At 39.9% G+C, this 13,937-nt stretch overlaps 1 protein-coding gene across 3 annotated transcripts in view; it reads left to right on the top strand.

Annotated features, from left to right (window-relative positions):
• The first annotated feature begins 222 nt into the window (after positions 1-222).
• Positions 223-13,937, top strand: part of b3gnt2b (UDP-GlcNAc:betaGal beta-1,3-N-acetylglucosaminyltransferase 2b) — a 33,802-nt gene continuing 20,087 nt past the window's right edge. The window contains exon 1 of one of the 3 annotated variants that reach the window (XM_044372723.1): positions 223-445. The gene's annotated coding sequence lies outside the window, so the exon portion shown is untranslated. Of the gene's footprint in view, positions 557-13,937 lie in introns of all 3 variants that reach the window. The other 2 variants (XM_044372725.1, XM_044372726.1) reach the window with 2 other exon arrangements.

Below are 13,937 nucleotides of genomic sequence, written 5' to 3'. Positions count from 1 at the left end.
CTTGACGCTGTGCATTCGTGCACGTGTACTTGAACAATTGATGTCAGTTAATTAGGGGCAACCAAGCCAGGTATCGGACTAATTACCCTTGTGTGTGGAGTCCACTCATTAAGGCACCTTGAGGAGAGAGAGTGAGAGAGAGAGAGGGAGAGAGAGAGGGAGAGGGAGAGAGAGAGAGAGAGAGGGAGACAGGGAGAGAGACACAGAGAGCGCGTGTGCCTAGCTCCGCCCAAAGGAGAACCAGCCGCAGCGTCATCGCCGTTGGGACGAAGACGAAGCACACAGTCAGCCCCGGTTAGCCCTCAGTCGTCGGCGGAGAGGTAATGACAACAACCCACGACGCGTAGACGCCGACACAAAAAAAGACACATGGATTTATTTAACTTTTCCCCGGTTCCTGGAGTGACTTTGGGTTGAAGAAAGGACGGCTACGAAAACAGTCCAAGTGAGTTGACGCAGCCCGGAGCGGGGTTTTTTTTCTGTTAGGACGTTAAGTTACGTTTCTATCACACGACGAACTAACCGTTCCAAGAAGTAAGCTAACCTGCTTTCTGAGGTAACTTTTAGCATTGGTGTCTGGGTGTGTGTGTGTGTGTGTGAGAGTGAAACTACGGTTATGAGTACAGTTGCGTTTAAGTAACAGTCACATGTGAATTATAATAAGCTCGGGTATGCTCCTTAGGAAGATTACAATAACTACACATAACAAAATAAAGTAAAACTCTTATGGTAAAATAAAGATATTTTACAGCGATAATTAACTAAACCGGTAACATTAATCCTACATGTGGTGAGATCTGGTTTTGAACTGATGAGTCACAATTAATCAATATAAAGTTAATCGACAGTTTTAATGATCGAGTAACAATTTAAAGACTATTAGCCAATTAAAACAAAAACTACAAACATACATAGACTTGTAACAGCTTCTCAAATATGAGTATTTACTCTTTTTCTCTGTTTTATATTTAAATAAATTGAATGTCTTTGAGTTTTTTGGGGGTAAAAAAAAAAGCATTTTAAAGTGGTCACCTTAGGCTGTGGGAAATTTCTGACTTTTTTTTTTTAGACTAAACAATGGATCAGTTACCAGAAAAAAATGGCCAACAGATGAATCCATGAGGTAAACATAAGTGTTATTTCAACCCGTATACGGCCAGTTTAAACATTAAGTTTAACTGTCACCACACTAAGTGATAAGTGTAACGTTGGAGACACTAACTAACACAAACATGAACCGGCAGAGTAGTAGGCTAACGTTAATCCAATATTTGAGGTAGATAACTGAGAGAAAAGATACTGAACGGTGCTTTTGTCTGCCTGTTAGCTATCTTTTATCTCTGTTAACCAACTTTTTTTTTTTTTAATCTTAAACCTTTAGAACTTAACTATTTTCTTCCTCTCGCCTTTCCATTTCTCTCTGATGCCATATGTGCTCTCCAAGATAAAAGTTTTTAATCACATGAGCAACATTTTCCAGAGTTGCTGCAGATACAGATGTGTGTGTGTGTGTGTGTGTGTGTGTGTGTGTCAGCTCTGTGTCCCATGCTATGTTTAGCTAGAGAGGTCCTAACCACATTTGGTAGTCTTCAGTTTTTGTCTAGCTGTTAAAAAAATGGGGCTCAACTATGACAAGCTAGTAAACATCATGGAGGAAAAGAGAACAAAGTAAAGACATGTTTTATTCTCTGAAAGCTTTTTCTACATATATAAATATATCCTTAAATAAACATAAATCAGCCATAGAAGGTGACTAATATGACTCTTTAACCCCTCACAGTGTCCAATGTAACAGTATAACTCTGATCTATTGGTCCACTTGGCCAGTAGATCAGAGTTATACCGGCCTCTGGCAGACAAAAAATTAAAATAACTATTTTGTCCCATAATTTTGATGATATATTCATTTAAACATAATACATACAACAGTGAAGTTCCCTTTTTAGATGGTTGTTTTCCTTTAGTTATGGATGTAATGTTGATATGTCACACAAATATGTAAAATATAAAATTAGATATTACATATTGGATCAGTAATTGAATGGTGTATAAATGTAGAGAGAGAGAGTATGGACCACATATGGAGAAGAGAATTTATAATAACATTGTGGTGACTATAGATGACCTTGATAATAAAACTCTTGTGTCAAGAACTGAGACAGTGCTGAGAGATCTGCAGACACGTTCTCGTCAAGATAAAAGAGTGAGAGAAAGAACATAATGGCGATTTGTTTGTGTTGTGTCTGTTCACACCAAGCTCCTTCTGTCTGCCTCCGCAAGCCATCCGTTCTCTACAGTTGAATTGCAATGAATGAAAAGGGGAAATGCAGAGGAGGAAATTCAAACAGAAATTTATCAGCGTCTGTCTCCACAGTAAATCATCTGTTGAGTGTTTGATTGGTTATTTATTTGTGTTTTATAACGTAAGTGCCGTGAAACAATCAGAAAGTTTGATTTCTCTCATTCACTGCTTTGTTCTTGCTACCGCCGCTCTCTCCCAGCTCGCCCACACCTCTCTCTTTTTCGCTCATCTTTTTAAAAATGAGTCAGGAAACCGACAGCAAAGCTTAACTGTACTTGTAACATTATCAAACGAAGAGAAATATCCTCCCCCTGTCTTAAACTGTGTACCCATGACTCTGATTGGCCAGTCCAGGCCAGTGACTGGCCAATCAGCTTGACCTGCATAAACCTTTACTGACCCTGGGTCATCCAGCCAGTGGTTATGTCAGACCCTGCCTCAGCATTTGTCATAGACTTGCTGAACAGAGCTGCAATGATAAGTTGAGTAATCGGTCAGTAGGTCAATAGAAAATAAATCACCAACTATTTTGATAATCGATTAATCATTAAAGCTAAATTTAAAGCAAAATGCCAAACATTCCCTTGTTCCAGCTTCTCAAATGTGAGAATTTACTGTTTTTCCATGTCTTCCATCATAGTTAATTGAATATCTTTGAGTTTTGGACTGTTGATCGGACTAAACAAAACATGTGATGACATCACTAGGCGTGGGACGATATGAAAGTTTCATGTCACGATTATCCTGGCCAAAATAACTGTAATTCACGATATTGTCCCGATAATCATCGAAATATGTTTAAAACTCTAAAACATACTGGAATCACTGCACCTTACAATTTGTCAAGAGACAAATATTTTTATTACATCACAGATAGGACACATCTTTTTTTTAGTGAAAATTAAAGACTGGAGAGATGCAGGCTCCCTCATGTGGCAGCTCAAAATAAATCAGGGAATCAATAAAGGACTGTACGATTAACCCGAAATTCACCACAATCAACATATCATGGGTATTTTTTGTTTATCCCAATCCCCGATAAAATCTTTTGTCCTCCCATCCCTAGACATCACCTCAGGCTCTAGGAAACTGTGATGGACATTTTTCACAGTTTCTAATCGATTATTGAAAATAATTTAGTTGCAGCACAATGCTGAACCTGCTCTTTACCAAATGTCCCTTTTTGAGTTTTGGATTGATTAAGGTCTTACTACAGATTTTGTGGTAAAGGAAAATATGGAGAATACCTAGTTTTGGAGCTAAATGATTTGTATTGTTTGGTTCTGTGATATGCTCACACATGGATCCATTACCTTGGATTCATATGTTGTAGCATCTCTAGCTTTCTGTTCTGCACACCAGCTTTCTTATCAGGGGTATTATGGGGTTTATCTCTGTTTATTCTGTATCTACTCCCTACACTGCATGCATGGTTAACAGTTTGTAATACAAGTAGCCCAACATAGAACAGCATGTCCCAACATATGTCTTGTGATCAGTTACATCAGATAAAGGAAGTTAAGATGACCTCTGTTTGTTTGTGTGTGTTTGTGAGTCACTGTGAGAGAAAGAGATTTTAGGGAAGAGCATACTCAGAAGATCCAATTAGCTGCTGATTTGCAGTATCAAGTTGCTATGGTAGACGGAGAGATATTGAGTTTTATTTCTGTTTCATGACCACAAAAGATAGCAACTGCATGACTGTGTTATTTTGATGTTAGCTGACACAGGAAATGGACTAAGTGTGAGCCTCTTTTTTTACTCAGAAACATCCAGCACTCTGCATGGATAGCTAGTCATTTTTCCTTTTCATCATGTGAGGAGACACTTGCTGATTGTCTCTTCCAGCTCAGCAGCAGTCAGTGAGCTCCAGTTTCCTGCTCAAGGAAACTTTGACCATCACGTAATGTGCTTTCACCTGTTAATTAAATCAAGCCTGTGACCTTTTTTCAGGCATTTTCTCTACCCGTTCTTTCCCTCCCTCTTTATTCACTTAATGCATGTCATCTAATGAATTATTCCTCATTACGAGTCCAGACGCTCCTGATGGCAGCTGACTTACAGTTTCTAGGGAGGCGGAGAGGAACAGCAATGAGTAATAAGTCATCTTCATAGGGAGTTTTTTTCCCTAGAACATCAACATGTACACAGATGTCAGAGGAATTTGGATCTGCATGATTTTTAGTCTCAGACTGTTTTCAGCCGTGGGGCTCAGTCCTTTCTGGTGTATCTAGGGCTGCACCACTAATCGAAGTACGATCACGAGCCTGTATTCAGGCCTCCACACAATCTAATTTTTATGGGACAACAATCCTGACATGTTTTGTATTAGTAGTGATCTGCAGCATCAAAATAAACATACTTAATTTCTCCCACACAGCTGTCACAGGTAGAGAAGGGCAGTATATCGATGTAAATAAATCTAACGTGTCGTAAAATGCTGACAGAGAAAAGGAGGGAGAAGAAGAGAGCATTCAAAGGCGTTACTTTTAAATTAAATGTGTCTGTCTGAGGTGTTGAATAAAGCTCTGCATTTTGAGCTATAAGAGTGACGCGATTCCTTCTAATTTAAAGATCTGGCTCATTAACAGTCTTCCTCACATTTCAAGGTCAGTAATTTCAGCACATCCCCAAATGGGAGACCTGAAGATGCCCAGGGGTGCTGCTAATTCTGGTGACATCCCATCAGATCTGTACTATAACTATAGTGTAGTCATTCATGTTACAGAAATCTGCTTTGTCCTCTTTAGATAGACTCCACAGTCCCTACTCGTACCAGTTTGCCTTACATGCAACATTTCCAACGGTGGAACTTCAAACCAGACCAGACCAGACCAGCGTTAGCTCTTGATCACACCCAATTTACATCAAGCTCACCTAAGAAATCTGCAACAAGACAGGCATTGTTGACAGGCAGGCATTGACAGGCATTGTCTGCATCTTTATGATATGGAACAGTGGATGGAAAGGCTACAATAAAACAATGAACATCCCCTTGTTAACTCTGCTAACTAGCCTCTGTAAGCGGATAAGCTAGTCACATTTAGCAGTAACATGAGCAGAGGAAAAAATGATTAAATTGCGGCCAAGCAAACCTTCCTGCTGCCATCGGTTGTTTCATTTTATGGTGAGAGAAATTTGTTGTCACTCACACTGCCACCATCTTTCCCCTGGAGTCAGCAAGAAAAACGATGAAATTCACCATAATAACTCAGTGTCAGTTAACATTATTGTGCAACCAGAGCTGAAATACTCCCACTTGGCTGTACCTGTCTGCTCCACCAGCTGACCGCCAGCCAGGAGCAGCATCAGCCTGAACTTTTTCTTTGTTGTTGTTTGCATTTATTTATCTTTTTTTGTTGTTGTTGTCTTATCTGTTGTTCACTAGATGAAACCATCAATATAAATTTAATCTCCGTACAGTCAGCGCAGCACTGACTGGTCACCAATCTTCCCATCGTCCCATCTGGCTTCTGTTCAGTTACAACAGTGTACAAATCAGCAGCTCGGCCATGAGAACAGCACTAATGAGATGCTGCATGCAGTCATTGGTTGCAGCTGTTGTTGGTGAAGAAATAGTTCCACTGTATGTGCTAACCACACAGTAAACCACAGTGGCTCATTTTCATTTTCCACGAGCATGAAAATACATGTAACTAAGATAGCTTTGGAGGCACATTTGACAGAGCTCAGCTCACTGTTTTTCCCTTCTCAAACAAGCATACGGTTTTTCCGTAGGATATATAGCATCTGGAGCTAATTATCACTTTCCCAGCATCAGCATTTGAGAATAGACATACAAACCAACACAAATTTGATTGGTTAATAGAGCTCCTACACAACCCCACAGGTGTTTTCAGTTATTTTGGGTGATTTGACCTCTGCTCAGGTCCAATGTGGGCTAAACTATTTCCTCGAACTAATTAGAATAATACAGGCAGTGTTTCCCCTATATTCATTCTGCCCTGGTGCACCGCCACTGCAAAATTACAATCGCTGCTGCTAAAATTTCACAGGATCATTAATATCAGTGGGCTATGATGACACCCTTTGTGGAAATATTTTGAGTCATCCTCCCTCTCTTCATTCTTCAAAGGACATCTACATGAAAGGTGCGGGTATTAGAGTAGCGTAGCTCTGTCAAAGAATAGGGCTGTGTGCAATGTGTGTGCATAGCGAGTGCGTGGTTGAGCGAGCGGGAGAAAAGTGACAGTGATTGTGAACGGAGCAGAGGAAAAGCTTAGCAGTAAGTTGTCAGTCTGGCAGTAAATGTACAGTATAGGCTACAGTGTGTTAATTAATAAACGCTGCAGCTTTTCAATACCAAGAAAAGACTCGTCTATTGAAAGGGGTTAGCCCCGAAGTTAGCGACAATGCATTAGCCTAACCTGACCAGGCTCACTTAAAGTGGACTGGCCTTTAAGGTCTGACCACCAATTCTCATTTTGTCTGTAGCTGAGTGTCTGAGTTCCCCCTATGGCTCTACATACCTTGATAATTGTTCAGAAAGCGCTTTTTTTTTGCAGAAAATGTTCATTCATGGTGGCTGTTATAGCTAACAGATGTCTGTAGCAATGTTACATGATGTAATCATTTCTCCACTTCCCCAATTTGTTTCTCAACATATTGTAAAATAGGTCTATATATAAATTTACCCGGTTCTGCTATCCTTTACCAGCACACAGAATGTATGAATGACTGTTCAGTTTGGCCACTGTGATCTCCAGATCTTTAGTATCTAAATAAAACATAAGAATGGCAGGTTTCTATATCACCAATAATGATCATGAATACATTATATTTATTATATCTGCCGAAGTCAGAAGCAGCTGCTGCCTTGAAAGTGCTTTGCTCCCACTGTTTCCCGAAACAATTACAATTACAAACGGCTTACAGGGATATATACTGCTGCATGGACACTCCTAGTCCATTATGTTGCAGTCATTCTGCCAACAGCTTGTAGCTCCTGACTGTGGCAAATACATCAGTGGGTTTAAATTCTTTATAGGCATTAAAGGCAATAGGAAGAAATAAATAGACCCCGATATTACCTGTAATGGCCACTCAACACATAGAACATGTATGTAAGTGAGCACTCCAGCAGATTAGATTTGAAATAGTGACTTTGAGATTAAAGTGCTTGCTCTCAACTTTAAATTGACATTTTCTTTTTAGACACGGTCCCCAAATTTTAGGGGACAGTAAGTTATTAGACAAGTGAACATAAACTTAAAAGGAGTCATCATATTTAAAAGACCATACCAGTGGTTTTGCATGTTTGAGCCAAATAACTAACATCTGCTTACACCCTCTGTCAGTCATTTCCTAAAACACACAGCCATATTTTAGCTTTTGTGATATTTTGCAGAATTCTCAATCTTCTCAATTAGATGTTCAGGTGATACACCTTACCTTAAAACGTAGTGCACCACTCACCAAAAAACACAACTGCATTTATAAACTCAGGATTATTACAGTTTTTCTCATAAAACAATCTTTTATCCAGGATCTAATTGCAATGGCGGAGATATACATTCTCCATCAGTGTCCCCAAAGTAGCAGCTGTGTTTCCTCTTCTGGTCCTTTACCTGTCTCTCTGCTAGCTTCAGCACCATTTCCTCCTCGCTATACTATGACTCAAACTGAATCGATACAAGTCATTCTGTAGAAAGAGCCTTTATCTTCTCCTCAGAGCTGCTGCCTGAGAATTTCTTGTGAAAATGTCACCACTTTGCAGAGTTATCTCTTTGTTAACTAACTTAAGCGCACGTCAGTGTAGAGGAATGGTGCGTTCATGTACTGTCGTGTAGCTAAAACTGTCCTCCACTCTGAGGAGTTCATTCAAGTAGGGCTGTAGTCTGCTGGTCGACTGGTCGATCAGTTGGTCGATATGCTCTCGTCCGACTAAATTCTCATTGGTCGAATAATCTCCGTGTTATTTTCATAAGGAGAAAAGTGCTACATCAACAGCTTTCCAGGAGTAATCCATTATTACTGAGCGGGCTGAACGTTTACTGAATCTGTGTTTCTCTATAATGACACAATGAGAACCCCCGCCAGGCCAAAAAATAATAATAATTATAATAATATTTGATATCCGACAGCGTTTGGGAGTCTCTGTGCAGCGCTGTTCCGGTACGTGAGTCAACCTCTGTGTCGTTGCCTGGCAAACTATCGGTAGCGTGGCTCCGTTAAGGAGTATGTTTGCGTAGCGAGTGGGAAAGAGCGAGGGGCAGAGAATTGACAGTGGATGCGAGTGGGGCAGAGGAAAAGGTTAGTAGTAAGTTGTCAGTTTGGCAGTAAATGTACAGCACAGACTACAGTGTGTCAGTTAATAAATGCTAAAAAGTCACGTCTGTTGTTTCCCCAAATGCTGGAAATGTAAAAGGGGTTAGCTCCAAAGTCTGATAACTATTTGTATTCCCTGTCAAGTTTCCAAACATTATAGCTTATGAATGCAATGCTATGTGGCAACTGAAAGAAGAAGCTCTGTCATCAGACCGTCACTTCAGCACCTGAACGCACCACCAGAAAGGATTCACAGACCACTCTAAAATTAAGTAAATTCAATGAAAACCAGTGTGGACGTTTATTTCATTATGATGCATTAGCTATGCTTAGAAAGTTTAAGTTCTCTGCCATTTGAATTTGATAGCGTACTAAAATGTAAAACCAATGGGTTGTTGGAAGGTAGGGGGAAAAAAAACTGATTTTAAAAATAATAGCACCTGCATTAATGAGAAAATGGCTGGCGGTAATGTAAGTTAGAAGCACATAGGATTTAGTTTCCACTGACAGCCTGAAATCCAACACACACACACACACACACAGATGCTTTGAAAGGCCTTTACTGCAGCCTGCAAGGCCTGTACTGCTGGTTTCAGGAGCTCTTTGCCCTCATTCTGGTCTTCACCAGGTGAAACAGATGCTCAGTTGGTTTTAGGTTGGTTGCCTTGTCTTGTTGTTTAGGATCATTTACCGTCTGCATTTTTTTTAAACTGGGGACTATATATAACACTGGCCACTCAGTACTCTAACCTAATTGTGCTTGTTACATTCAGTTCAATGAAAAGCGTGTCACTGCTGTGTCGTCTGCTTATCTCCCTCTCCTGTTTGCATACCTTTTCTTAACACTATTGTGTCTGTTGAGCCCAAATTAAGTCCCATTTCTTAACGTTGTTTATTTAACACCAGAGGAACCCAGTGTTGTTTTTTCTGTTTGTTGTTTTTTCCATCAGTCTCACCCAGTGTTGTGCATTTTCTTTCCAGTACGCTAACAGAATGAGTTGGAAGGAAATGAGCATGGGTAGCAGATTGGCTGGGAGACTAGGAACATTTGATGAGGGAAAATATACTGTTGAGGGATTAGACTCAGTGTGGCACAAATATGATAACAAGAAGTCACCAAGCAGAAACCTGTAAGGAAATAATGACCATGTCTGATCAATGAAGACATTTAATGTCAAAACATTGGCCTAATAAAACACTGAAGAAACTGTCTCCTGCAGGATGTTTGCAGAATTTGTCACGGTTCAGTCTTTCCTGCTGAGGAACTTAACAACCTCTAACTCTAGCATGTAGCTATTGTCACAGGTTCTGCTTTTGTTTCCACTGTTGTCCGCCCGCTTTGGGGACACGTTACTGGAATTAAATTTCAGCACTGATCAAGAGCTGTTAAACAAAACTTGCAGAAAATTTATCGGCAGCTGTTTTAATAATCCAATAATCATTTGTCATTTTTTTATTTAAGCAAAATATTCTCTAATATGAATATTTGCTGGTTTTCTATGAACTTTGACTAAATATTTTTAGGTTTTGTACTGTTGGTCCAACAAAACGAGACATTTGATTGAGGGCTGTGGGATATGATGATATATATATATATATATATATATATCAAGTGACAATAGAAAAAGGTCTATCATTTCATATTTATGTTCTATCGTTTATTTCGTTGTGTCGCAAATCACACTCTTTAAGGCAATATTTTTCGTCATTTGGAGTCTGTCCATCTTTTCCATGAATTACATTCATAAATTACTCGTACTGGCTTTTTACTGGCAAAGCTTTTATTGCCCTTACAGTAACTAGTGTAGTCGTCAATTCTCCACTGCTGTCTGTCTCTCCCCCGCTCCGCTGAGCTCCATGTGTGGACAGCGAAACACAATAGAGACTATGTTTATTTATGTCATTTACCTAATTTATGTGTACTCATTTCATTTCAGCTCAGTATGAGAGTTTCTACTATGTTTTACTGTCATTTATGGTTACGCTATGAGAGAGGGACTGCCCCTCCACACACACACACACACACACACACCCACACACACACACTGGGGAGGCACAGACCAGAATTATTTATTCATTGAATTGACAGAAAATGTGCTATATTGTGATATGTATTATTATCTGGATACAAAATTACCTATAACGAGATATTAGATTTTGGTCCTATTGTACTGCCCTGCATGAAAGTGTGATGATTTTTACATCATTTTTTGACATTTTATAGATAAATCAATAATAAAATACACGTTAGTTCAACCTTAAACTAGACTCGCCCATCACTGGAGAGCTGGTCTTTGTAAAACATACCGGAAACACAAGGCTGAACCTAGCACCAAAGCCTGACAGGTTTGTAAAAGTTGCGGCCATGTTGAGCTCCAGGATACAGGTTGTCAAGTTGTCGAAGTGGAAACGTGCCGTGTGACCGCCAAAATATGTCACTGTTCGTCGGGAGGTTGTTGGTTTTGTGCCTTCTCTCTGTTAACTGTTTGGCAGAGATGACAACAGTTTGGTTAATGAGGCGGCCCTCAGTACTTTGGCAACAGGATATGACTGGAGTCTGGTGAGTTATGAGCAGTCGCTGCACGCTTGTGCACACAAGGAGAAAACGCGGTGTCTGAGGAACTTGCGATTTCACAAGCACAGGACGTCAGTGTAACCTGACCAAAAAAAAATTACTGATATAACACTGAGGTGGATGATTTGATGCACAGAAATATATCGAGAAAGATTATTTGGCAGTAAGTTAGACACGTCAGTTATCTGTTTATAGACTCACATCTTATTTGCACCATTGTCTGCACTCTTCCTCTCTCTGCTCAGTTCCTTCTTCCTGCTCTCAGTCCCTGAGGATGTCTAACATACTTATTTAGCAGTTTATGGCTCATAACCAGTAATAAGGCCGGATATTCCAGTTGTGTAATGTTTTCACAGGAACCAATCAGACTTCAACTAATTCCTGTATAGCTCTTCATTTACAGTATTTGCAGAGTTTCTCTAAAGAATTGCACAAAGGAGGGGTATTGTGAGGTTATCCAAAGCTCTAGCGTCATCATGTGTGAGTTATATGGTGATTCTCTTCTGTATCTTATTACCCACGTGCACTTAATGCACATGGAAAGTTATAGCATTATTATCTTAATGGGATTTTGCTCTTAGTTGAGATGAAGCGTGGTTGCATGGACACAGTATGAGGTACTTAATTTTACTTACTATGATAGACGAACCATATGGACATTTCACTGATTTCCATATCATGTTTTGAAATGCAGTCATGTGTGCAGCTCATTGTCACGTACTGGACTAGGTGGTCAGTCAGTTATGATGTGAAATAGCGGAATTTTTTTTAGGCTATTCTCAGAAAAACCAAAGAAGCACTGAATGTTGTGTACTGTAGAGCTAAAAAGAAAACCAGTGGTCTAATCCGTACACTCTCTGTTACTTCCAAAATCAAATTAATTTCATTCAATTTATCCCTGGACATTGTCCAAATACTCCATCACATAAACAGCTTAATGAGACTGTTGCCTTCCTCACTGCATTAGCATTAGTTGCATTATTCCTGCAAACGCAGCCACTGTGTCTGTGTCTTCTGTCTTCTCCCAAACTGGCACTAGACTGCCTCACCCTATCTTACAAGCTATCTGTTTGATGTTTTCTTGTGGTCCTGTCTCTATGAGAGGATGTACTCTGTAATACCCTGAGTTTCTCTGGTAAAAGTTCCCATCTATTTGCCTTCCCGTAATGACTGCTGTCATTAGCTGCAATTTGCCTTTTTCCACTGCAAGACTGAACAACCACCTCAACCACAGCTGCACTGCAGGCTTTTTATCGGTCCATCTTTATTGCATAAAATTAATGCGGAAATTCTGCGTCTGGAACATCCAGCAGGAGAGAAGCTGCAAGTCTTTCTTTTTTTTTTATTCCCGGTAGCTGCTTCATGATCCCAAAAAGCACACAATAAGATTTAAAATTGTATTTTTTACCACAGATGTGCCATTTATAAAATTAAATTTATGACACACTGGGGTCAGGCAATCAGATCCTAGATAGATTGTCCTAGATAGATGATCCAATTGCCTCAAGTGGCAGTGTTTCATAATTTGTGAATCACTGACGTAAGGTACAGAGTGATCAAAAGAACATGTACATAGATTGTCTGTAATATTTTTATAGGGTTTTACTCAAATGCCACAGCTGTCATGGATGCAATGCTGCGTCTTGAATTATAACCCTGACTTTTTGTTGTATTCCACTGCTCTTCAGTTATGAATCGTAGAAACTATAAACACGGCAATATATAGTACATGATTAATTTTGCAGCCTTCGATTTGTACACAGTGTCTTTGCTCATCAGGTCACACTGTGAGTCATGTGTTAGTATTAAACTGGGCATGTTTGTGTAATGCATTAACTGAGAATCGACATGGACGGCGACAGCGCTCGTCACTACATTCAAACACACGCACATGTGCACACACACATCTCTCAGTTTAGATTACACTGAGTGTGAGTGAACAGGTCTCGCCATACAGAGAGATGACCTTTAGCATGCAGAGTCGGAGTGACAAGTATTTGTTGATAATGAGAAATTCCTTTCTATTTTAAATTTGTGTGTGTGTGGTAGTAGTATTGTCAGCTGATGTAAGTTTCTCTTTGCTCCACCAATCATTTCAGCCCAGTAGCCCAAGCAATTACATTCATATTGGATGATTGTGCACCTCACAATTTACGCACTTTCTCATTCAAGTGAATGGGAAGGTGTTTCCAATTTTTTGGCTGGTACTGTATGTCCGGTGCCAACATAGGAAGTAGGCTGGATTCAGACCGAAAGAAGTTGGGTGTTGTTTAAGGATCAGTGAGAAAATGAAATACAGTCCAGGAAGTCCAGTTAGAGCTACAGCTTTATGCTTAAAGGCTTATCAGATGCCAAAACACACTGCACAGCAGTCTTAATTACTCACAGAGAGAATTTTCCAACTCTGGAAAGTTATCGGAGGGGCAACTATTTTATCTTTTTGTAGTGACAATTGTGAAGTAAACATTAAACAGCAGAAACACAGCGTTCACATTACAAAGTAATCTACCAGGAATGTGCGCTTGCATGTATGTGATTGGCCAACGCGACGCCTTGCCGAATGACGTCAGGTCGACCTCGTGTTTTGCTGGAGCTCTCTGTGTCGGCACCCCCGCTGTGTCAAAGCACTGCCCTCATTCAAATGAATAAGAGGGCTGCGTTTTTTTCACGCAGAGCTAATGTCGGACTGAACGTTACTGTAATATTCCTTTTTTATGTAGTGAGGTGGCACGTCTGGAAATGGGAGTTCAATTAACATTTGCCTTTTTATTA

Source organism: Thunnus albacares, chromosome 14 (genome assembly GCF_914725855.1).
Source record: "Thunnus albacares chromosome 14, fThuAlb1.1, whole genome shotgun sequence".
Classification (NCBI taxonomy): Eukaryota; Metazoa; Chordata; class Actinopteri; order Scombriformes; family Scombridae; genus Thunnus; species Thunnus albacares.
The sequence above is the reverse complement of the archived record's forward strand: the minus strand, read 5'-3'. Positions and strand labels throughout refer to the sequence as shown.